This window comes from Leptonychotes weddellii, chromosome 5 (genome assembly GCF_054177405.1).
Source record: "Leptonychotes weddellii isolate Sample4059 chromosome 5, ASM5417740v2, whole genome shotgun sequence".
In the NCBI taxonomy this organism is placed as follows: Eukaryota; Metazoa; Chordata; class Mammalia; order Carnivora; family Phocidae; genus Leptonychotes; species Leptonychotes weddellii.
The window spans coordinates 96263362-96286611 of record NC_138373.1 but is presented as its reverse complement, the minus strand read 5'-3'; the positions used below and the strand labels follow the sequence as shown (position 1 = coordinate 96286611).

At 44.4% G+C, this 23250-nt stretch overlaps 1 protein-coding gene across 6 annotated transcripts in view; it reads left to right on the top strand.

The window, feature by feature from the left end:
* The window catches only part of PRICKLE1 (prickle planar cell polarity protein 1), a 109772-nt gene that overhangs the window by 67280 nt on the left and 19242 nt on the right, over positions 1 to 23250 (top strand). For 2 of the 6 annotated variants that reach the window (XM_081821504.1, XM_081821501.1), the window contains exon 1: positions 20838 to 21234. The exons of 3 other annotated variants lie outside the window; for them this stretch is intronic. The gene's annotated coding sequence lies outside the window, so the exon portion shown is untranslated. Of the gene's footprint in view, positions 1 to 20569; positions 20718 to 20837; positions 21235 to 23250 lie in introns of those variants that run through there. One more of the 6 variants, XM_081821503.1, reaches the window with a different exon arrangement.

Here is a 23250-nt window from a genome sequence, read left to right as displayed (position 1 = left end):
AATTGTTTGATTTTTAAACTACATGCCTGTGATTTCAGTGAAACTAAATTTAAAAAATGGCATCGGCTAGGATGGGCAAAGAAACTTTGTTCTCATTTTATTTTAGGAATATGGATCTTTCAGTTTGATAAGTCCTTTGACAACATGTAATAGATAAATTGTTCAGATTTAATTTTAGCTCATCAGCCCTTGGATTTCCCAAGGTGTTTCTGTTGGTCTGCATGCATTAGTGAAAGCATTCTTTGTGGCAGTAACTAAGCAGTATTTGGAGAACCATTTCTTATGGGAACGCTGACTAGAGATTCAGAAAAAAAAAAAAAAGACGAGGGTCTTTCTTCTCCTGCCGAAGAACCAGGAGATAAGAGAACTATCTGGTGGGGGATCTAATGGTTTCCTGGAACACACAGAGGAGAATATGAAATGCAGAAAATAAAAGGTTCTTAAATCCCAGAATAGAAGACATAGTTTCAGTTGCTACAACCCGAAAATAATTGCTTTTATTAGATCATTAACTTTTCATGATTTGGGGATATATTTGTATACCATACATCTGTTGGACTATTTGATTGCAATGATGACTCCTCAAAGGATTTTGAAAAGCAACAAATGTATTTTGGAACGGTTATAGTCTGGGGGCTACTGCAGATACTAAATTGAATAGCTTCTTAATATACAATGAGATTGTATCCATGTTTTATGGTGTAATAATTTTTTAAAAGAGACACATTAAAGCTTTGAGCGAGTGAGCGAGAGAGAGAGGCAAAAAACTGAAGAAAGCATTGTAGGTGTATAAACAAGAGAGTAGATCACGAGTCAGTTCAGGACAAAGAGCAGCTCTTACTCTAATTCTTAATGCCCAGCACAGCTTCTTCTAGGCGCTTATGTAACAAATACTAATTGAGTACCTACTATGCACCAGGTTCCAGAGTGACATCAATAAACAAAATGGATAGAAATCCTTTTGTTTGTGGAGCTGACATGCCTTGTGGTGCAGGGGGCAGGGCCAGGGGCCAAACAACATGATCATGTAAAATAAGAATCTGTCAGATGGGGAGAGGGGCTGTGAAGATAAATCACTCGGGAGTGTGCCCCGGAGAGAGGGCAGGGGAGGCACTGTAAATAGAGGAAGGACGCGTCATAGGTACACTAAAATGTTGAAATTCTTTCTTGACCATAAAAGATCCATCCATCTCTCTGGGAACTTTGTCTGAACAAGGGGAACCATCTTGTTGGGCATTTAGCACCTTGTTAGGGTTGAAGCAGAGACAGGAACCTAAAAAGAACCTAGGCACGGGTCCTAGAAAAGCACAACCCCAGTGAGGGGAGAGTGATTGTATGAAGGAGAAATAGGCAGATTCTAGTTGCCTACCCCTCACAGTCTTTTGGGGCCTTAGCAAGGCCACCAAGCTCTTTGCGACGTACAAAGGATTCCCTATAATCATGGGAGGTTGTTTGCTTGTTTTTAAAACACCCCTGGCATCCCAGAGTGTACAAAGTACAGGCCCTAGCTTTGAAAAATAAAGAAAGCCTTATAACTTAACCTTTGATCCAGAAGAGATCCCCATTTAGCCTCCTTTTCCCCAGTTAGTGTCCTGCTTCCTGCATCGAGGTGCCTGAGTTTCTTTGAAATAATCCTATTTATATATGTCTCTAATACATACCTCCCCGAAAAGGCTGGGGAATCTCAAAGGTCAGCTTTTAAATCATTTTCACAGATACCGATTTCCATACCTTTTCCCCCGTGGACCCTGATTTGGGAAAATAGGCATTTGTTTTTGATTTTCAGGGCAGTCAGACAAACAAAGCCAACAGGTCAGAGCCTCCCCCACAAGGCCAGACCCTCAGAGGGAATTCAATAAATTCTTTCTGTTAACCTCACAACTGCAGGCTTTCTCTTTGCATCTTGCAAGCCAATATCATCTTTTAATCTGATTTTTATCGCCATCCGCAAAATCCACGTGGACACCTGCAGATTATTCTGGGTTATCTGTGGGCATACTTCTCTCTCTCTCTCTCTCCTTCTCCCTCTTTCTAATTATGTGCTGAGGACACAACACCTGAAGCTGAACAGCCTCCCCCCCCCCCCACCCCCGCCACCTAACCCCAGCAGCTTCCTCACCCTGGTAGAGTACTGAGACCCTGTCTTTTGAGAACACAGTGTATGGAGTAAATGGTGTTTAACTGAAGATTTCGCCTGGCTTTACTGGTAAGGACAGAGCGTCCCTGACTACTCTGCAAGCACGGTGCCCTTGACTATGGCTGCCCGGTCTTTGTTGTGCGAGGAGCTGTTGGAACGTGTGTATAAACATCCCAATGAGGGGCAAACTCCGGGCATCCCCTGTGCAGAGCCTGCTGCTTTTGAAGTGTCTGGTGATCGGACCATTGTCATGCCAGCTGGAGGCATCCTTTGTTTTACAATGGCAAAGCTCTGAGGAGCCGGCTGATAAGACTGGGGACCCTGGTGTGAAACTGACCCTTTGAACTAGGAAGGATCTTTTCAGATAAGCAGGCCTTGGCATTTTTATCACACAACTTTTTATTAGAGCTCTTAACGGAGCAGGTTGTGTCATTGCTAGACATGTAAATAAAGGTTTTTCAGGCTCTCGGGTAATAACAGAGACGTAGGACACGGGCCCCTTTCTTATGGAAATGCGGACCTTGCAAGTACCCATCTCAATAAAGATTTTTGGGAAAACAGCATCAATTTGGGGGATTCATTTGTTCACCCATTTTAAAAGATTAATTATACCAGGAATGAAATACAGATGAAACCCAGTTAAAGAATTTTTCAAGAAAATGTTATGCTTTCCACCTGAAAAATGATTGTGATTATCTTTCAGACCAAAAGGCACGAATTATTTCTTAGGAAGGTCATTGGTAGAACAGGAAGCAGAAAAAAATAGGATAAATGGTGGTCTTTTTTTTTTAAAAAAAGATTTTATTTATTTATTTGCAGAGAGAGACACAGCGAGAGGGGAACACAAGCAGGGGGAGGGGGAGAGGGAGAAGCAGGCTTCCCGCGGAGCAGGGAGCCCCATGCGGGGCTCGATCCCAGGACCCTGAGATCATGACCTGAGCCGAAGGCAGACGCCCAACGACTGAGCCACCCAGGCGCCCCAAATGGTGGTCATTTTTTAATTGACATTCTGATATCCTGAGTGTTCCACATCTTGGATAATCCTTCTCGTAAAATTAATTGCATTCATCATTCAGCCACTCAGTCACTCAACAAACCTTTGTCCGTCCTTTTCTGCCTGGCGGGTGTTGGGCTAGTTCCCGGATATAGGACTGAGCAAAGCAGTCATATTCGCCATCCTCAGAAGTCTCCCAGCCCAAAAGAGACCACAGACATCACGCAAATAATTAAGGGGTGAACAGAACATAGTAGGGAAGTGACAGGTGCTGTGGGAACATTCTTTTTGAGTCCCTTAGAACTTTATTCTAGTGTGTGCTTTAAAGAAAAGAATTTCATTTTCCTTTTTCATCGGTTCTGTGAGAGTTTCCGTGTTTTATGTTCAAGTTTGCTTTCCATCTTTTCCTTCATGTTGGCCTAAACGCATCTCTAGACAGTTTCCCAAAATAGAATTTTCCATTTCAGACTAAGGAGTTGCAGATGAGTTAGAGAATTTAGGGTACATGCCTGGGAACTTTCATTTGAAGTTTCATACTGTCTAAACCCCAAAAAGACGAAAAGGGGTTGGTGTGGCTTCTCAGACTTCCAGGCGCATCCCTGTCTGTGGTCTTCTCGGTAAGAGCAACGCTCAGCGCCAGCAGGCTGCCGCTTGCAAAGGGAGTACATGCAATTGCTTTTACTTCACCCTCTGGGGTATAGCAGTGAATTTTAAAATAGCCTCTTGGTTTAAAATGGCCCCCTGGGTATACAGCTGACCTCCATTCTTAGGTTTTCTAAAGTGAAGAAATCAGAGAATTACAGGATATCACAGTCAAAAGACCTCAGAGATCATCTCCCATTTTGTGGATGAGAAACTGAGGCCCAGAGGAGTACAGGTCTTCTAAGCAGTTGTCAGCAGAGGCGGAAGTACAGTGACAAGCCCTGTCCTCCTCTCCATCCCAGACTCAAGGGTGGAGCACCACAGCCTCCCTAGGGCCCTGAAAGTGGACCCAGTCCCCCTCTGAGTTAATCCTTTCCCTTTTTTAATGTTTTTGGTGTTTCTCCGCCCAACTGTGTTCGAAGGCAGGCAACCCAGATAATTCCCAGTTGTTTAACCTAAAGCAGATTTCTCTCCCTATTGTTGTTCCTTTAAACAAACAACAAATAAACAGTAAAGCTATTAATAATAGCTCTCTAAATAATAAATACATAAAGCTCTGAAGAATAAAGCTATTTATGCAGCAGTTCTGTATCAATGAGATCCGTTGATGGATTTCGCATTTCTAATTTGGCATATGTTCTATACCTACGTATAAAACTGTTGAGCCCAGACCAATAAAGGTTATCCTGAAAACTGTGGCAGGGATTACAGATTTATTACCACTTGCCTTCCCCCCCCCAAACAGTAGCTCATTTGTGGGAATTACATTACATATAATGTTCAGACATACTTCAGTTTTAAGCCAAAAAAGTTCAAGGTAATGGTGCAGGATATTCTAACAGGAAAATATGTTGTGCTAAGATTATTGCCATATAATAAACTTCATAGTGCCCTTAAGCAGCATGAGTATGGAGGATTCTTTATAAAAAAACTTAGTCCAGGGCCAACATTCCACCCCCTTCCCCTTTTCCTGTTCCCTCGCTCAGAGCCACATTCTCCAAACTTTTCATTTTCCACTATAACCAGTACAAAAGAAGGACTATTACCATTTGATGGTTTTTCTTAAAAAAAAAAATGTAAAAAGTTGTTCTCAATCATCATTAAAACATACTTTCACTTTCATTTGTTTATACAGTTAACTTTTGTAAAACCCCAAAGTGACAAATTGACGGATTAATTCAAAGAGATTGACATAATTGCATTTCATACCCTGATAAAAATCACACGGGAACAGGAATTGTAATCTAATCCTACTGTGTATCCTCAGATATGTATTTACCATGTTCTCTGGCTAATGAGGAAAAATTAATACTGTCAATACTGCGATTCAGCCCGGTGATAAGCTTACATATCATCTATCACATGACTAGCCGTAGTCATCTTGTCTTTCTCCGCATTAAATCAACACAGATGTGCTGGCTTTCGAAATATCCATCAACATCATTTATGTTCTGCTGCCTGCTCAGCCCGACACAACCTTCAGTGATGGTGTGATGGGGAAGGGATATTAGTTCCTCCTGAAGTCTTCCTTACAGTAATATAATAATAGCTGCAGAAAATTCTCCCATGCAATAAAACGGTTAACTGGTGGACAGCAGTTAATTTACATCAATGGGAACAGCACTTGCCTCAAAAGCTTCAGGAAAGTGCAGTTTATGCATAGGAAATGTGCTGAAATTACAAAAACGATGCATAATCAAAATTAAGCATTGCATGTCCTCAAAATAATGGCTTTACATTTCTCATTTCATGGGTTTTTTTTAACCCATTCTACAAAGATTCGTGAGAAACCATAGTTCTTCAAAGGTTTTGTGGATTAAAACCAGCAGCACAGCCACACCAAAAGAATAGTTTCACTTAATATAATAAAAGAGAAGTTAACTTTCACTTGAGAAAGACATCTTAACTGAAGTGGGTCACATCCCTAAAATGGCATTTATCCTTTCAGAACTTTTCAGAAAGAGATCTGAGGTTCACTCATCAGCATGGCTGCTTCACGAGCAGTATCAAAGACCTGGTAGGGTCCAGGTAGAGTTTTCCATTGACTACTCAGTGAAAACTTAAAGTAGCTCCTCATTCTCATTCCACAAATTTACCATTGTCTTAGGAGAGCCAGCAAACCAAAGTGGTGTCCTATAGTTCAGCGGTTCCTAAACCTAGTTACAAATTGCAATTACCTAGGGAGACAGTATGAAATGCAGATTTCTGGGTCCTACCTCACACTTACTGAATCAAAATCTATGGGGATATGGTCTAGGCATCTGTATATCTTTATTTATTTATTTTTAAGAGAGAGAGAGAGAGAGAGAGAATCCAAGCAGGGGTAGGGAGGGGCAGAGGGAGAGAGAGAGAATCTTAAGCAGGCTCCATGCCCAGCACAGAGCCCCACTCAGGCTTGATCTCACAACCCTGAAATCATGACCTGAGCTGAAATCAAGAGTCAGTCACTTAACCAACTGAGCCCCCCAGGTGACCTGCATGTGTATATCTTAAGGCTTTCCAGGAGATTGCCAGCCAGCTTGGCATCAGTTGCTGTTTAATCACCAATGGTATGGATAACCTAATTCCCATCCATAATATCTAATGCAAGCACTCTTCCCCATTCTACAAGTAGAATTTTTAATCCATTGAACAGACGTTTTTGAGTATCTGTGCAGGACAAGACAGTTCCACCTTCGCTGGGAATTACTGGCTGGCAACCTACAAAACACAGACACCCAAATCCAAATCCATCTATCCCCATGGATACATGGTCAAGGGTGGACCCTTGGCAGCCATGCAGTCATGTTGGATTCTTACCCCAAAACTTGGGAGGTGGCCATTTCTTAACCTCATAGACTGAGGAGCCACAAAGTCCTGTTTTGCAAAACGCAGGTGTTAACCAGAAAGAAGCAGAGACAGAAAACGGAGGACGAATATTGTTTAGACGTCTGAGGGACTCCATTTCTGAACTGTGGCCATTTCGGAGGCTCAGCCACATTCCTGCCGTGTGCTTTCTGAGACACTTCTGTATCCTTCCAGTAAACTATCACTTTGCCTCCTCAAATTAGTTTTGTTTCTGTTACTTGCAACCTTAGAGTCCTCACGAATACAAACCTTATTCAGTATTTTCCACAGAGTCCAGGTCACATTAGCATAGCTCCCTCCCGTCCCTGCCCAGCTCGATGCCCCCCAGTGGGGGATGTAACCCGTCTGTGGAATCAGTTCCAGAGTGACTGTTCTTATTTTCTGCCCACTCAGTGTGCTTTTTTGGAGGCAGGTACCCTTTTGTTCCTCGTCAGAATATTCTCTGTAAAGACACTTGAATTATAACGGAGCGGTTTTCCCACTCTGCCCACCAAATTTCCCTGAACGAGAGGTTTGCTCTCCTGGTCCCAGGCCCAGGACTCCTGTCCAGGAGACGCGCCTCTGAGCTGATCCTGGCTCTGTTTTCAGAAATCTGCGTTCAAGTGTTCCCATCCCTTGCTTTTTAAGTACCCTCATCTTGTATGATGTAGACTTTCCCTAAGACCCCACTTTCCTTTGCATCTCATTTCCCTTTATGGAAAACCATCAACAGAATTTATATTTCAATGGGATTAGTATTTTGGAACTTCTAAAATCCACGTATGGTTTTTGTGAGGAAGTGGGGTTTTGTTTCTGTTTTTTTGCCGTGGACTCAGAATTTAAACTAGATGTTTGTCTCAAACCTCTTCTTCCCCAAGAATCCCCTGTGTCACATAATTAACTAACCAGAACTCCCTTTTGAATTACAAGCAGACAGATGAGGGAAGGACCATGGAGAGGGATTTGTGGAAGTTGCAGGAACCTCAGACATGACCTAGCCTTCACCTCTCTATTAAGTGAGTTGAGTTAAGGTATGAAGAAGGTGTGGGGGTCAATCAGAGATGCCCACAGCTGAGAATTACCCAGCAGCTGGGAATATTCTGATATGTTTTGGTTTGGGGCATTCACATTTCCTACAAGCATAAGACCCAGAAGAAAAATTACCTTGCAGAATTTCTGTTACTTTTAATTTATGTTTGGTTGTCTAGTCCTTTCTTCAGAACAGATAATGACGTCAGTGGCTCTTAATTTTTTCTTTTGTGTGTATGTGTTGCGTGAAAGAGCTGTAAATAAGACCATCTCTTGTGATGGTATTGTGAGACCTGTGCTCCTTTCTCAGTCGTTACTTTAGTTAAGATCTGCATTGTGATCATCTATTGGGGGAAAATTCCAGGGGTTTTAGTGTGTCTTAATTTCTTTACTACCCAACGCTCCAAAGAATCTGTCGCCTGTAGAAAATGAGTGTGAGGGAAGTCTGGACATGCTCATCCCAGGTGGGAGTAACTCAGCCCAGGCCTTTACTAGATAAGTAACAGGTGTGAAGTGTTGTCAAAAGGCTCTTCTCTTTGACAGCTGAATTGAGCCATAAAATTTTTGAATAATTTATGCAAGTCTGTGGAAGCCCTGATATAGATTGTTAATCCAGGGTTCAGAATGTACTAGTGTCGAGTTCACAGTGAAATCCTTAAAGTTAATTTTTCATTGTGTCTCTTATCTTTGGTGTAGGTGAAAATATTCATATTGGCCCATAAGTCAAAATTAATTTTGTAAACCATTATCCATGGTCTTAACATCTTCTGTTTGCTTCAGAGTTTATCATAATCATATGTTTCCAGTTTATATTTTAAAATATTACAAGATGGCCAAGACTGGGGTTAAGAAATCTTTAAAACATCTTTAATTTCAGTTAACTGCTAAGTTGCATACTCTTCTTGGAAGCCGATTTTTCCTCCTCCCCCCCCCCCCAAAAAAAAGGAAAGAAAGAAAGAAAAAAGGCAAAGCAACATGTGGTTTGTTACATTCATTGCTCTTCTTAGCCTGTTTTGCATTAGGAGGTTATGGAAACCGAAGACTGAAAGGTCCATAAAGAAAACCTTACAGCGAAGCAAAGAAATAGAGAAAAGAGACATCTGAAACGTGGCCCTTTCCCCCCATCTGCCCTAAAAATACATTCCAGTGCACAATGTGGGTCCCTGATAGTTGGAAATACAAAGGAGCAGAGAGGCAGATAATTTTTTTAAATCGTACTTTTTAAGTACCTTGGTGAAGTAGTCCCTATATTTTGCCTTTAAGAACTATCTAAGATGTAAGACCATCTGGGGAAAAATTTACAAAACTGTATATGTCCACTCATTCCCAGGCCAGTCTGTAAATTAATTGTTAGTTCCTCCCCTACTCAAAACAAAGACTGCCACCAGGAATCTACCCAATGTCGGTCCTGGCCGCCATACCTGTTGGCAGGCTCCTAGGACTCATGCGGCTGAGGCCCCAGCCCACTCTCTCCTAATTTCTCCTGGCAGTGTTGATGGTGACAGTGAATAATATCCTTACAATGTCCTGAAAATGTGCAGTCTAGCTAGCACACTAGTGGTCATCTGGAATTCTTTCTCCCTTTGTAATTCTACTATAAAATAAATTTGTTATTACACAGCATCAGCATCATAATGCCGAGACGTTCCCATTACAGGCTTTCAAGAATTCCAAATATTTATGTATGTCATCATCATATTTATTCTAAGAACTCTCTTAATTAAGCATGAGAAACAGAGTGACAAACAGTTTTCTGTAGATTTTAATATGCCTGATTGTGCAAAAAAAAAATAATAGTGCACTTCATGAAAGCGCTTCTTAGGCATCAGACAGTTGCATATTCGAGAAAGTCATTTTAAAGGTTCTTGGAAAGACAAGGAAGTGGTCATAAGTGTTGCTCACAGAGGAATTGCCCTCCTCTTTTATCCTTGGAGTAGTGGCTCCATTTGAAGAAGTTGTTTAACCATATCATTGGATTCTTTCAAAAGACTTGATTCTTCCGACCCAAAACATGGTATTTCATAAAATTATTTTCTAATGATACTTTCAGTCTTCACTAAATTGCTCCCCCTTTCAAATGGACTTTTCCAAAAGGAAGAGAGAAGCATTTCAAAGATTCCTAGAGTCTTGTTAGAATCTATTAAAAGAGAAGCTAAAGATTCAGAAATGGTCAATAATGGGACTGTGATATGGTCCATTACATAAGCAGTAATGCAGTCAGCAGTCTTAAACTGGAAGTAGCATTTAAGTAAAAATGTTTGCCCTTCAGTAGGAAGCAGATTGTCTTTACAAACCTCTGTGATGTAATAGGAGTCCTAATAGTCTCCTGTTATTTGGGGTCATCTGCAAGAAATCTTTGTTGGGGGACATAGTGGCAATTAGAATCACCCAGAAATGCTGCCAGTCAGATTAGTAATTCTGTTGTCTTCATTTTTCATTTGCTGCAATTGAACTGAACGACCTTAATTAAAAAAAAAAAATTGGAGATGCCTGGGTGGCTCAGTCAGTTAAGTGTCTGCCTTCGGCTCAGGTCATGATCCCAGAGTCCTGGGATCGAACCCTGCATCGGGCTCCCTGCTCAGCGGGGAGCCTGCTTCTCCCTCTGCCTGCCGCTGCCCCTGCTCATGCTCGTTCTCTCTCTCAAATAAAGAAATAAATAAAATCTTTACAAAAATAATATATATACACACACACACACACACACATATCATAATGTATTATGTTCTGGGAGTTGCAGTGTAATCAATTTTGTCTGACAATTTTATTAATGGCCACATTACTTCAGTGCCTTTTGTCTTGAGGATGCCGCATGAGATGCATTCAGTAGAATGTGTCACCCACAGACTTAGAAACTGAAACATTCTCATGGCTTGTTCTTTGTTCAGCATAATCTGCCTTTAAGTGGAGGAGGTGATGGTGGGGCTGCTGAGCCCACCCGAGAATGAAAGCCTCATTTGCATAAGAGCTTAGTACGTCCTGATACTGGGAATGACTAATAGGCAACAGAGCAACTGTTATATGTATGATCTTCAAAAACAGGCCAGTATTGTTGTATGTGGACAATAAAATGATGTTGTATCTGTAGAAATTAAAATGGTGCAGTGAACTGCTTCAGAAAGCTGATGCTCTCCTTTGGCAATCTCCAGGGTTGGGGGCTGGGGGGTCCAGCTCCTTTGAGGCGCACAACTCTTTGGTCCTAGGGGCCCCAAGGCTAAGATGTTCATTGAGCTCCCCTTGACTGACAATTACTGCTTCATTTCTCTCCAGAAGAGCATGATATTTAAAACTTCTAGAATTTTCTTCCTACTTTCTGATGATGTTGCTGGGGGACAAGCTGGGGAAAGCAAAGCATTTTATTTTGCTATTTCTAAGAAGCTCTGCTTTAAAAACAAATAACATTGTGGTTTCAGACGATAAGCTTTGATGTCAGATCGGGTTTTGAATCTAGGCTCTTGTACTAACTCGCGGATGATTCGATGGCGGAGCAAGTTGCCTTACTTTTCTCTTTTTGTAACATGAAGAATCTAAGATGTACCAGATGGTGTTGCAGGGATTTTTAAAAAGATATTTGTACAGGATTTAGCACAGTGCCCAGAAAATGAGTGCTCCTTAAGTTATGACTGCTATAATAATAATAATAATAACAGTAATGAGGTTCATTTGGCATGATAGTGTTCTTCCTCAATATATCACCATCGAAAATATAGTCACATCCCACTGTATGTCAGATGGCACACAATTCTCACACTTGACTCCTCATTCTATCCTGATTCCACCACGGTTTAAAGTTACTGAATTCACTGAGAGGCAGGCCCTATTCCAAGTACTCAGTGCTCTCTTTCCCTGAAGGGGGCTAAGGATATTTGCAGTCTCCAGATCCACTGAGACCTTACTCTTATCCCTTACAAACAGCTTCTTCACCATGATCATCTTCGGAGAAAGCACACCCAGCTTTTCCTTTGACATTCCTGGTTTTTTTCTCTTTCTCTATCAGCCATTCCCACCTTTAGCCCGGGATTGTGCTTTGTCTCTGACTAACCTAACTTCCAATTTCACTACTCCACACACCCCAAGGCTGACGTTATAGATCTCCTATCACTTTACATTGATTTTTATGTCTTAAAAATTCTTCTTCAATGTGGTCCACAGCAGGCTGTTAATGATTTGGTTGTGTCTTAAAGGTTGGAGTGTGAAGCAGTGTGAATGGGTGTTGGATCCGGCCGTTTTGCTTATGGAACCACAGCCCGGGCCGCTCCGGGCTGTGGTACTTCTGCATCTGACTGGAGAGGGGTCTGGTCCTGGAGCCCTGCTTTCTGCACCTGGCCAAAGTTAACTGTATTTAACCAACATCTACTCCAGCAAGTCATCTGTACTCTGCCCCGTCCTGTGACATAACAGAAGGGGGCAGGTGCTGTTCTCAGGAAGCATCTCATCTAGAAATGAGATTACCAGACTAAAAGTTCTGACAACTCGGGAGAGGCTGTCACGTGTCTTGTGATCTCTGTGAATCCAGCAACCCAACGTGACTGTTTTCCTTGGATTGTTTGGGATGGGCTTGGCCGAAGGAGAATGGAAGCATTGGGGGAAGCTCTTTGAAGGACCTAGAAACACCGGAAGGTCTATTCCTCAAAAATCTGTCTCTTCCATATGCTAATATTAACCAAAATAGTGACTGTAGCCCATTCTTATTGGTGTAGCCGCTGAGTGAAAAGGAAAACTTCTGGGTTCTCTCAAAGCTGTGTGCACATGAGAAGAGAATCATGCCACTCCAGTGAATGGAATCTCTGATTGAGAAGGAAAAGAAGCTGTAATTTGGGTGGAGGGACTAGTCTGAATAAACTGGGAGTCTTGGGATTAACGGAGGGTTCTGGAGCAGGGGAAGCACAGCGTAGAAACCCTTGCTATACCGGGGCCTCGGAAAACAGTTCCAGGACCCACCTCAAATAAGGTCCTGAAGTCAGCTGGCCGGGCAGATCAAAGTGAATGGCTAGACAGAGCCAAGTGAAGGGAAAAGCTGGATTAGGCAAAGGGTCATGAAACAGCCTGGGAGGGTTGGAAACCCCCAGTTAGAGAGCCCAAGGTGAGATAGTTCAGGTAGTGGCCATAGTGCTGGAGGATTCGACGGGGGCTTCAAATGGAGGGCCTTCATCGTGAAGAACCCATGGAGGTGTTGGGCAAACCGTGAAGAAGGGATGGTAGAGATGAGAGGGCAAGGAGATGTGAGTCAGGCTGCGTGGTACCCCCCGGGGTTGGGGGGGCACAGCCACAGAGGGAGGAGGGACAGGTCAACCCGGAAAACTTGAAAGACACAAAGATCTGATAAATAACCCAGTGAGGGTAGGCAAGAAGGAGGGCACCTGGAGTGAGGGAGGCTCTGGGCTGATTGGTTTGCGGCTTACTCGTATTGGTGGTACCATCAGGAGACTGGGAAGAGACAGAGGAGGTAGGATGTTGGTTTGGAGGTGGGTGGAGCACAGGATTTAGAAATTTGAGCTTTCTAAGGAGATTTCAAGTGAGCCAGTTCGTTCCTATCAGATCTCAGAAGCCAAAAAGAATACCCTAAGTGATAAATTTCATGAGACTACTTTAAATATTGAAACTGGGAAATTAACCTCAAATTAGTTGATACACTTAAAAAAAAACTAAATAAAAATTAAAACAACAGACTGATCATTGAGATATAAAAAGGAGTACTTAGTATGTGCAAGGTCTGTGTCAGGTTCTGTGTAGAATCAAATGTGAACAAGACACTCAACAAATATTTACTGAGAATCCCGTACGTCCCAGGCAAAGTGTCTAATATACCAGGCCTGTGTATCTATCACTGGGCAAAACGGACAAGCTCCCTAGCCTTTGCCCCTCTATAATTCAGTGTAAACTCAGTGTTGAAGAGACGACTGCTGCAAGCATGAAGCAGAAAGGAAATCTTAAATGTAACTTGTATCAGAAGACAGTTACTCATCTAGAACTATGTGATTCAGGACCAATAGAACAATTTGAATCCCAGATCCTGTCCCTGGCACAACCTAGTTAAAGCTTATGAACTAGTCTCCACCACAAAATCACTTTGTTTAAATTCCCACGGTTGCAGAAAGGGACTTGGGATCTCAGATAAGATAAAGAAATGTTATGGAAAGCTTTACTGACCTTTTTCTTTTTGGCAAGAGGCTTCTGGCTGCTTGAACTAATTCTTTGCTGACACCTCTCTAAGAACACCTTGATTAGTTACAGCATACAGTAAGTGTTAAAAGTTGGCATGCCTTTGTTGGTCCAGATTCTCCCTTGTGGAGAGTCAACCATTTTGGGTGGTTGAGAGTTTAAATAGCATAAGAAAATACACAGGCGAGCAAAATAGCTTTGCACATGTAGTTCATGAAATAAAGCAGCAAATACTCCATATTTTTAAAGTTTAAGACAAAGCAATACCTATTATTTAGATGTTTTGTATAAAACACAAACTGCTAGATTGTAAACCCCCACTTCACACACCAATGTTAATTTTTAATGCCATCTTGACCTCTGTAGTAGGAACTGGGTCTTCTATATAGACAACCTTCCAACCTGAAGGTACCTGTTCCTTTCACAATGATGGACCCTGAGTTCTTTAACACTAGAGGATGTAAGTACTATGTTTTAAAGGTGAATATCAACAGGAAGATAAAGGATGAGCCTAGAAATGTAAATCCTGGGGCACCTGGGTGGCTCAATCGGTTGAGCGTCCAACTCTTTGATTTCAGTTCAGGTCATGATCTCAGAGTTGTGGGATCCGGCTCAGTGGGGAGTCTGCTTCTCACCCTCTCCTCCCCCCTCAAACAAATAAATAAACCTGGAAGGGAAGGGAAGGGAAGGAAGGAAGGAGGGAGGGAGGAAGGAAGGAGGGAGGGAGGGAAGGAATGAAAGAGGGAAAATCCTCGGCGCCTGGCTGGCTCAACTCGTAGGGCCTTGACTCTTGATCTCTGGGTCTTGAGTTCAAGCCCCTGTTGGATGTGGAGATTAAAAAAGAAAAAGAGAAATATGTAAATCCTTTGTCTCCCATGGGCAGTGAAAAGTATTTCCAGTTTCAAGTTAGAGCTCACATGAGGGCTAAACTTTCGGTTGTCTTTCAAGTAAACAATGGGAATGCTGATTCACTTAGGAAGGTCTGCACTCCATCTGCCACCCTAACCCCCAGCATACACACTGGGCCACCACAAGGCCAGTTCCTTCACCCTCAGACACACTGTCTTGTCTTCTCTGTCCTCGACTACTGAGGCAGCTTCTACGTTCTTCCCATCGAGTTTCTCTGCACTGCTCTCTCTGCCCTCCCTCTAATTAGGGCATAGATACAACCATGTCACTCTTCTTTAACTTCTGTGGCTCCCGTAGGCCCTAGAGTAACTTAGAGGTCCTGCCTTCCTTTGGGCACAGTCTCCAGCCCCTCACTCCTATCTTCCTGTCCTCCTGTCACATTTATCATGGGTTTACTAAGAGCTGCTCACTCTTCTCAAGCTTTAATTGGCTCAGTCTGGCCTGGGTCCTGTTCCCTACCCCAGCTTCACTCCAAGAATTACCGTGATCAACTACTTCCAATCCTTAAAGACCTGGATTAAAGCTTACCCCACCTTCCCACTTCCTTGACCTTCACCTCCTAGCCAGAATTGATTGATCAACATTTCCTCTTATTCCTGGATTATAATTGTAACCACGCCTCTACTGTAGTATAATCACAATGTATCATGATTTGTTACATATTCTGAAAAATGAAATTATTTTCCCCACTCATCTTGTATATTTTTTCTGAGACTTTTGGAAATAAATCAAGATATAAATAGAATGTGAAATCCTTAACTTAAGGGGAGGGCCTAGGTCTAACAATGCTGCTGTTCAACAGATCCCTTTTGAATCAACCAAAGAATATCTCAGTGAGTCAACAGGTGAGTATAGGAGGCATCAATTGGAGCGGCTCCTGAGCCAATCCATCGGACTCCTTGCAAATGTGGGTCTGGTCACCCCTTCCCAAAGTATTGTAAATAAATGTAGCGGAGATTTCACTATTAAAGTTTGTGATTGAGAGGAAGATACAGGGAGAGGAATGATGAGTTTATGTATTTTCCCATATCAACTAATAATTACATCAGGAGCATCACTTTCTGCTTCTGAGATTTTCTTCCTTATGTTAATATTGTAGTATATTTTCTTTATTGTTTCTTAAACTGTAAAAGTTTTATCTGATCATTGTAAATAGAAAAAGGTTATAAGTAACGTGAAAATAGGAAAATACATTTACTTTACAAATATAAATTAAAAAGTGATAGCATTCCTATAATCTGCCTTCCCCTAGAGAACATACTAATGGTTTGGTATTTATATTCCTCTAAATAGTTTTGCTAGGCATATACTAGCCTGTAAATTATTAGTTATAACAGTGCGATCATACTATATATTGGGTTTTGAATCTTAATATATTTTGGATTTCCTTCATGTGTAGATCTCTCAATATTTATTGGAAGATTTATTCTTCATTCCTTAACACTTTGGTAGCGAAGTCTTAAGAATGTTTGTATTGAGCCACAGATCTACAGAAGTAGAGAATGGTGAAGAACTTAAGGTCAAGGTGCTTGAATATTATTAGTGTAATTATCTGTCCATGAAAAATAACAAACACTTCCTGGGGTGGGGAAGGGGTATTCCAGAAAAGTTGGGAGAGGGAGTGCGGTAGGCAAAGATAGCTGCTGTTGTTTACTAGAAGTTACAACCCTGGGGCACCTGGGTGGCTCAGTTGTTAAGCGTCTGCCTTCAGCTCAGGTCATGGTCCCAGGGTCCTAGGATCGAGCCCCACATCGGGCTCCCTGCTCAGTGGGAAGCCTGCTTCTCCCTCTCCCACTCCCCCTGTTTGTGTTCCCTCTCTCTCGCTGTCTCTCTGTCAAATAAATAAATAAAATCTTAAAAAAAAAAAAAAAAGAAGTTACAACCCTGAGCAAGAGTGAAATGAAAGGACCTGACCCCTTTTTCTCCCCCCCACCCCCAGCTTAGACTGTAGACTCAAGACAGCGCAGCTAGAAACACCGATCCAGCATTAGTGTCCTAAGCAGCCATTGAGTTTTAAGAGACTCAGAAAATACTAGAACTGGTGGAGCCTCTGGGGGCATCTAGTTTGAGGGGAGGGAGACTGAGGGGCCGACCTGGAAGCATGGGGCGTGGTGCCGGGGGGGAGGTATTGCGGGAGGGGTTGGGGAAGAGACCAACCCAGAGCTGCCACAGAGCAGGTGAACTTCATCTGGTTCTACACTGAGATTCTTATTTGAGTTAAAAAGAATGGATTGTGTTCCCTCCTCAGAAGTTCTAACCATTGACCTCGCCCGAACACTAGCACTTTTAGAAATGAAGAAAGCGAATACCTTAGAGAAGTGATCTACCCCAATGTCAGGGAGTGAGTGAGTGACAGAGAACAGACATAACAGACATTGAAGTCTCCTCACCGCAAGCCCAGGGCCTCTGGGTACTTGGACCGGAGGAGTTACATCACTCACAAAGGCCGTCTGGGTGGGGGGAGGGGACAGACAGCTGGGAAGATTGGAGTAGTCAATCTAAAGAGGGATTGGGTGCAGAAAATGTTAAAGAACCAGTGCTCTCTCATCACATTGCTTTAAATATAATGAAAGGGCGAAGAAAGTAATTGGAGGCCTAGAGAAACTGAAACGTGTTATAAAACACTGCAATGCCTGTTAACTCTAGGAAGAACTGGTATCTGCCTCGGGGCCCTTCCCTGGGGGTGCATCAGACTCAGCCTAGGGTAACTAGAATCTGCAAATGTGCAGGAACCCACCGGGGTGGGTATATTGCCCAATCTGAGGTACAATAGAAATGTTTAAAATGAACAGGAAAAAGAAACCATTTTACATAGACCTTCAGTGGTAACAAATTTCGTAACGAGCATGATGAATTATTATGATTATTCCTCTGGATCTCATTTTTTTTTTTTATCCAGACAAGATGTAGGATCCCACAGGTTGTTGTCAACTCTATTGTCTACTTGTGTGACTTTGTGATTCTTTTTTTTATTTTAAAAGTCCTTTTAATTAGAAATTACATCATACATACAAGTGTATTTTGAGATTCTTTTAGTTACCTATCTATATATGGTCAGAACGGCCAAACTGGTGTCCTAGACTGTGGGGTCACTGAAGACTGAAGCCTGCACCCCGCTTAATATTATGCTAACTGCCCCTCAGATGTATTCAGTGAGGTGCCACTTGATGAACATTAGAGCCCTTGATCTCTCTTTTCTGTTAAGAAACTTCAAGACATGGGGCGCCTGGGTGGCTCAGTCGGTTAAGCGACTGCCTTCGGCTCAGGTCATGATCTCAGGGTCCTGGGATCAAGCCCCGCATCGGGCTCCCTGCTCGGCGGGAAGCCTCCTTCTCCCTCTCCCACTCCCCCTGCTTCTGTTCCCTCTCTCGCTGTGTCTCTCTGTGTCACATAAATAAATAAAATCTTTAAAAAAAAAAGAAACTTCAAGACATCCAATCCTTTAAATAGACTCTTCCTAGATTTCTGGTATTTAGATACAAATTCTTCCCAATGTCTGAGACCAAGAGCAACTCTTCCTCGTAAAACTAAAAAGCAGGTCTGTTTTACAAACGAAAAAACAGAGGCAAGGAAAAGACCTCAAGGTCACTGTATACAAATCACAGGAGAAGAAACAGCACCAAGGTTTTCCTTCTATTTTGTATTTTTATCTCTTTCTTCCAGATCCAACAGAGCTGGCAGGCATTTGACAAACAAAGCGCTGCCTCTTTCTTTCTTTGCCCTTGGCATTTTTCTGATTTTCTATCATAGTCTCTTCTATTAGGACGTTGCAGTTCAGTATGGTTTTAGGTTAGAAACAGACTTACTTGTACAAGTATGGTATATCCGTGAGGGCCTGAGAAGAATGTCCAAAACCCATTGGTTCATTTAACTCATGTTTGTTGAGCTTGTCTGCTATGCGCCAGGGATGATTCTAGATGCTCAGAATATAGTAGCGAATCCCGAAAGTCTCCGCCTTCTGGGGGGAGGAGAAAGCCAGCAAACGTGAACAAACAGCCACATCATGTCAAGCAAAGCTAAGAGCTATGAAGACAAATAGCACAAACCAGAGGGAGAGGTGATTTGGGGCATTAGGAGGGCTGGAGAAGGCCCCTCTGAGGTTACAGTACAGCAGAGACCAGGATGGGGTGAGGAAACCAAGTCCTGTGAATTTCTGGGCTTCCTTTCTCAGCCTCCCCTCAAGTGTGATCTGCAAGCAATGAATATTCCACTTGGCTGAAACAAAAGGGTGCTGGCTGGGGGCCTTGCTCCCCATCCTGCCTAAGTTCACCCTTGACAATAACAATGCCTTGCAGACCAGGCGAAAAGTCTGTTGCATTGAGAGTGAACATTAGTAGAAAGCTTTTTAACTCTCTCCAAAGTGCTTCATCGCTAAAAACACAGACAATAGGCAATAAAGCTGACAGTACCTGTTGAAATTGTAACAAACAGTATTTACAAGTAACTGCCTTAGAGGAAGCACACTTACAATGGTTGACATTTAATACTGATAGGTGTTGCCAGGGTTTGTAGTTTGGGAGGGTTCTGTGGCCTTAGCTAATGTGTAGCTCTCCTTTAAAAGCCGTTTCTAAAAGGATCCACCTGGCTCAAAGCATTGGTCCTCTGATACCGTCTTTATCATAATGATACCATATAGCTTAGGATTTGATTTAAGTCCCTAACTGCGCTTTCGTCCTCTAGATACTGTTCAGCGGATGACTTCCCTGAGGAAGCCCACACAGAATGAAATAGGAAAAAGGAAATCTGACCTAGGCCTTCATGGTTAATTTCACAGGTCCACAGAGGAAAGCGGTAACCTTGAAAGCTCCCTGCCCACCCTCCCTCAAGTCCCCACACAATCCGAAGGCCAGAGGGGCTCTACGGTTGCAACTGTTTAGGAACAGTCTTCAAAACTGGTATCCGTATTGGCCAACAGAGAGTCTATTTGAATTACAAATCCTGTTGTTTGAATCAGTGTTTCCAAATTAGTCTAGCAGCAGAGCCACGAATTTTTATCTCCGCCACTTTAAAACAATCGCTTAAAAAAGGCGCTTCTCCTCAGCTGCTTCTGTTTTTAAGGCAGAGATAACAGAAACTGGCCACAGAGTTATTTACTTGACTGCTCCATTTATGGCAACTTGTTTGTGTATTTTTAAATCAGTTACAATGAGCTCTTGTTCAGTTGTATACTGTTGAAACACATATATTACCAAGCCCTCCCAAGGAATCCTGATAGTTCAAGGGTTTTTTTTTTTATCTTAAAGAAAAGGTAGGATACCTAAGAAACTGGTGACCATTTCAAGTTGCTTTTATCTAATAGCACTTTATAAACTGACAAAACCCTTAAATATTTAAATATTGCATCTTTTCCTCTCCCCTCCCTTGGCATTTTGTCACCTTGTGATGAGGCTATTGTAGAAATTAAAATCTGTAGTTCAGGAGAGATCGACACCTCAAGTGCTGATTATACTAGTCTATCATTTCTTTTTTGGCTTGCTTTCAGGTCCTGTTTTTGCTTCTCGTGGTCCTTTCTGTAGACAACTGATGCCAAACTTCACTTTCTCTCAGTGTACCAGAAATCAGCTCAAAAACAAGATTAGCCTTAAGTATGAGGCACGTTCTTGTGTCTGAATAATGATATTCACTTAACCTGTTTATAAAAACTCTTATTCATGTACTTGATTAAGTGTATCCCATGACCTGGCACCTTTTCTTTTGCTGTTATTTACTGATAAAAATAAATCTCCTGCGCTAAGCAGTAGGAATCACTGCGAAATGCAAGAAAAGTCCTAAGAGGAGAATTCATATGTTAATGAGCTCTTCCAAGTGAGAACTTGGTTAAACGTGCCATTTGCTGACATCGTGTTTATGGGGCTGAGTTGAGATGATTTCTTTAAGAGGTGGCCTTGCATAATTCTCCTAGCGTTTTGTGGCCCGCGCGTGCACCTGCGGGAGGGGGAAGTTTACATAAGCGTCCTGGGGTATTTGCATCTCAGCGGCTCCTCTCACTAGGGCTCCTGGGAATGGAGCGGGCGGACGGAGGTAAGGTGCTCCAGCCGCGAGGCTCGCCAAGTGGGTGGGTAACTTTTCGAGGAATAATGTGCGCGCAGGACCTCGTGGAGACCTGCCAGGGGCACGGTCAGCAGTGACAGTTCCTGGAAAGCGGGCGGCCGCGAGATCAGGCTGGGCAGGCGCCTCCTGCGGACGGGAACCGGGAGCCCAGCAGGGCTGGGACTGCGAGCCGGGCGGCCGGCCCGCCGCGCTCCTAGGAGGGTGGGACCGGCAGGAAGCGAAATGGTTACTTTTTTAAATGCGGGCTCTGGTTACTTTTGAATATCGCCCGCCCCGGGCGCAGAGCGGACACGGGGATTTTTCTCTCTCCGGTGGATGGTTCTGGAGAAACGCAGCGCTGGGGCGTGGGGGAATGCGGTGGCCTGGACGAGGCGACTCAAACACGGGGGAGCAGAGTCGGCGGCGCCGGCGGGCACAGAGGGTCTCCGGGGAGCTGAAGGACCTTTTGCCGCCTCCCCACTCACGGCTGGTTAGGGAGCTGCAGCGGGTGAGGATCGCCGTGTTGCACCGAAAGGGGGCTCGAGGGGGACAGCGGGTGTGCGTCACGGCCGGGCGAAGGCTGCCGGCAGCGACCCCCTACCCGTCGGGCGGGGCGGGTGCTGAGCCCCGACAGGGGGCGCGGCCCGCCATGGTTTACCGGGGGCCCTGCGCTCGCCGCCCCCGCGCCTGCGTCCCCGCCCTGCTAGGGTCTCCTCCGGAAACGGGTGGGTGAGGGTGACCTGGAGGGCCCCCAGTCCTGTTTTCCTTAGGGAACCACCCCGCGCCAGGCCGCCAGCTTCGCTCGGACGCGGAGCGGTGGGCGCCGAGGGGCTCGGCGGATTCGCGGGCCGCGGCGGGCGGCGGGAGGGGCTGCAGGCCGCGCTCGGCCCCGCAGCCGCAGGTGGGGAGCCGCTGTCCGCTCCCGGGGCTTGATGGCAGTCGGGCGACGGGGACTGAACGCCGAGGGCTGCGGGGGTTCGCGCGTCCCCGTGCGCCCGCGGGGAGGGGGCTTCTCGTCGGAAGTTGGGGGAGAGACGGGGGGACCGGCGGCCATTCAGTACCGCCGTCAAGCCGCGGGGCGAGTGCTCTTCCGCGGAGGGGGCGCTGCCCAGAGGCGGCGCGAGGCTTTCCCCTGGAGGTGGGTAAGGGGGTTCGCAGGCGACTGTACTGTCCCCTGGGAAACGGGGGGCTGTTCTCTGCGGGCCTCGCGTCGGCGCCTAGGAGGGACTCGCTCCCAGCCGCTGGGTCTGGGGCTCGGCCTCTGGGTGCGGAAGGGGTTTGGGGGGGAGGCCGGGAAGGGGGCGCGGGGCCGGGTCCCACCCGCGGCCCGGGGCGCCCCCTCGCGGCCTGAGCAGCCACAGCCGCGCGGAGGGTAGGGCTTTGGGGGGCGCCGACGGCTGCTCCAAGGTGTCTCTCCCCTCGGTGCGGGCATGGGTTAACCCAGCGGAACCCCGACAGCCGTCCCTCGCAGCCCGATCTAGAATTAGCCTGCCGCGTTTTCCCGAAGAAGGGTGACATCCTTTCCCTCCGGGTCCCCTCCCGACCCCTTCTTAAAAAGCTCGGGTTTTCACATTAATCTATGTCCGTATAAACCAGGCTATGTGTGGAATTTGTTTTTACAACTCGAGTCTTGTGACTTCTCAAACACTTTCTTGAAGTGTTTTCTCTGGAAACTTGTTTCAAATGAGTGCTGTAAGTTTCACAAAGAGGAGTGTTGTTCAGGAGCCAACAGGTGACGGGGTGAAACCTGAGTCTGTGTGTACATTGGAGTCAAGTCTGGCTGCCGTTTCCTTGGGCCGCCGTTGAAAATAGAAATTCAAAAATCAGTAGGAGACTGACTGGAACACGATTTGCGAAAATATCTGCGTCCCCCATTATGGAAAATAACTAGTTTATTAGCGCAGTGCGTGCGTCCTCCGCCGCACACCCCGGCGTGGGTTTTGGATTTTGTCTAGTATAGACCGGTTTACAGCCAAAAAAACCTGACCCCAGAAGCGCCGTTCTGGCACAGGACCATGCTTTGTCATCATGTTTCCTCCTTTTGTTAAGCAGTCTGTCTTACTGTCGTGGAATGTATTTGTGCATGAAATTAGAATGCTTTGAAACCCCGCAGAGTTGCACATTTCCTCTTGGAAAAATGGATAGCTACTTGGCAATTGGGTGGTACATGACAGGCCACTCAGCTGTTGGAAAATGTACAAATTGGTTGGAGGTTTACCTGGAAAATACAGAAAATGACAAGGGGCACATGGCCTAATGCCACTAATTGCTGGTATGAAGTACTCTTAGCACAGGAATGTTTCATTAAGCAACGTCTTTGGATACCGTCGTCATTTTTTTTTATTTTACAGTTATCTCTGCAGTTCCTTTCAATATAACTAAAACTGAATTGGGCTCTGAACTTTTGTCTGTAGCAGGCAGTAAGCGTTGAGTGCTCTTTGAGTGTGTGCGTGAAAACTTTAAAGAGACAACAGTTTAGGGTCTCTACTATGAAATTCAAACCTTGGTTATCATAGTTTTGATA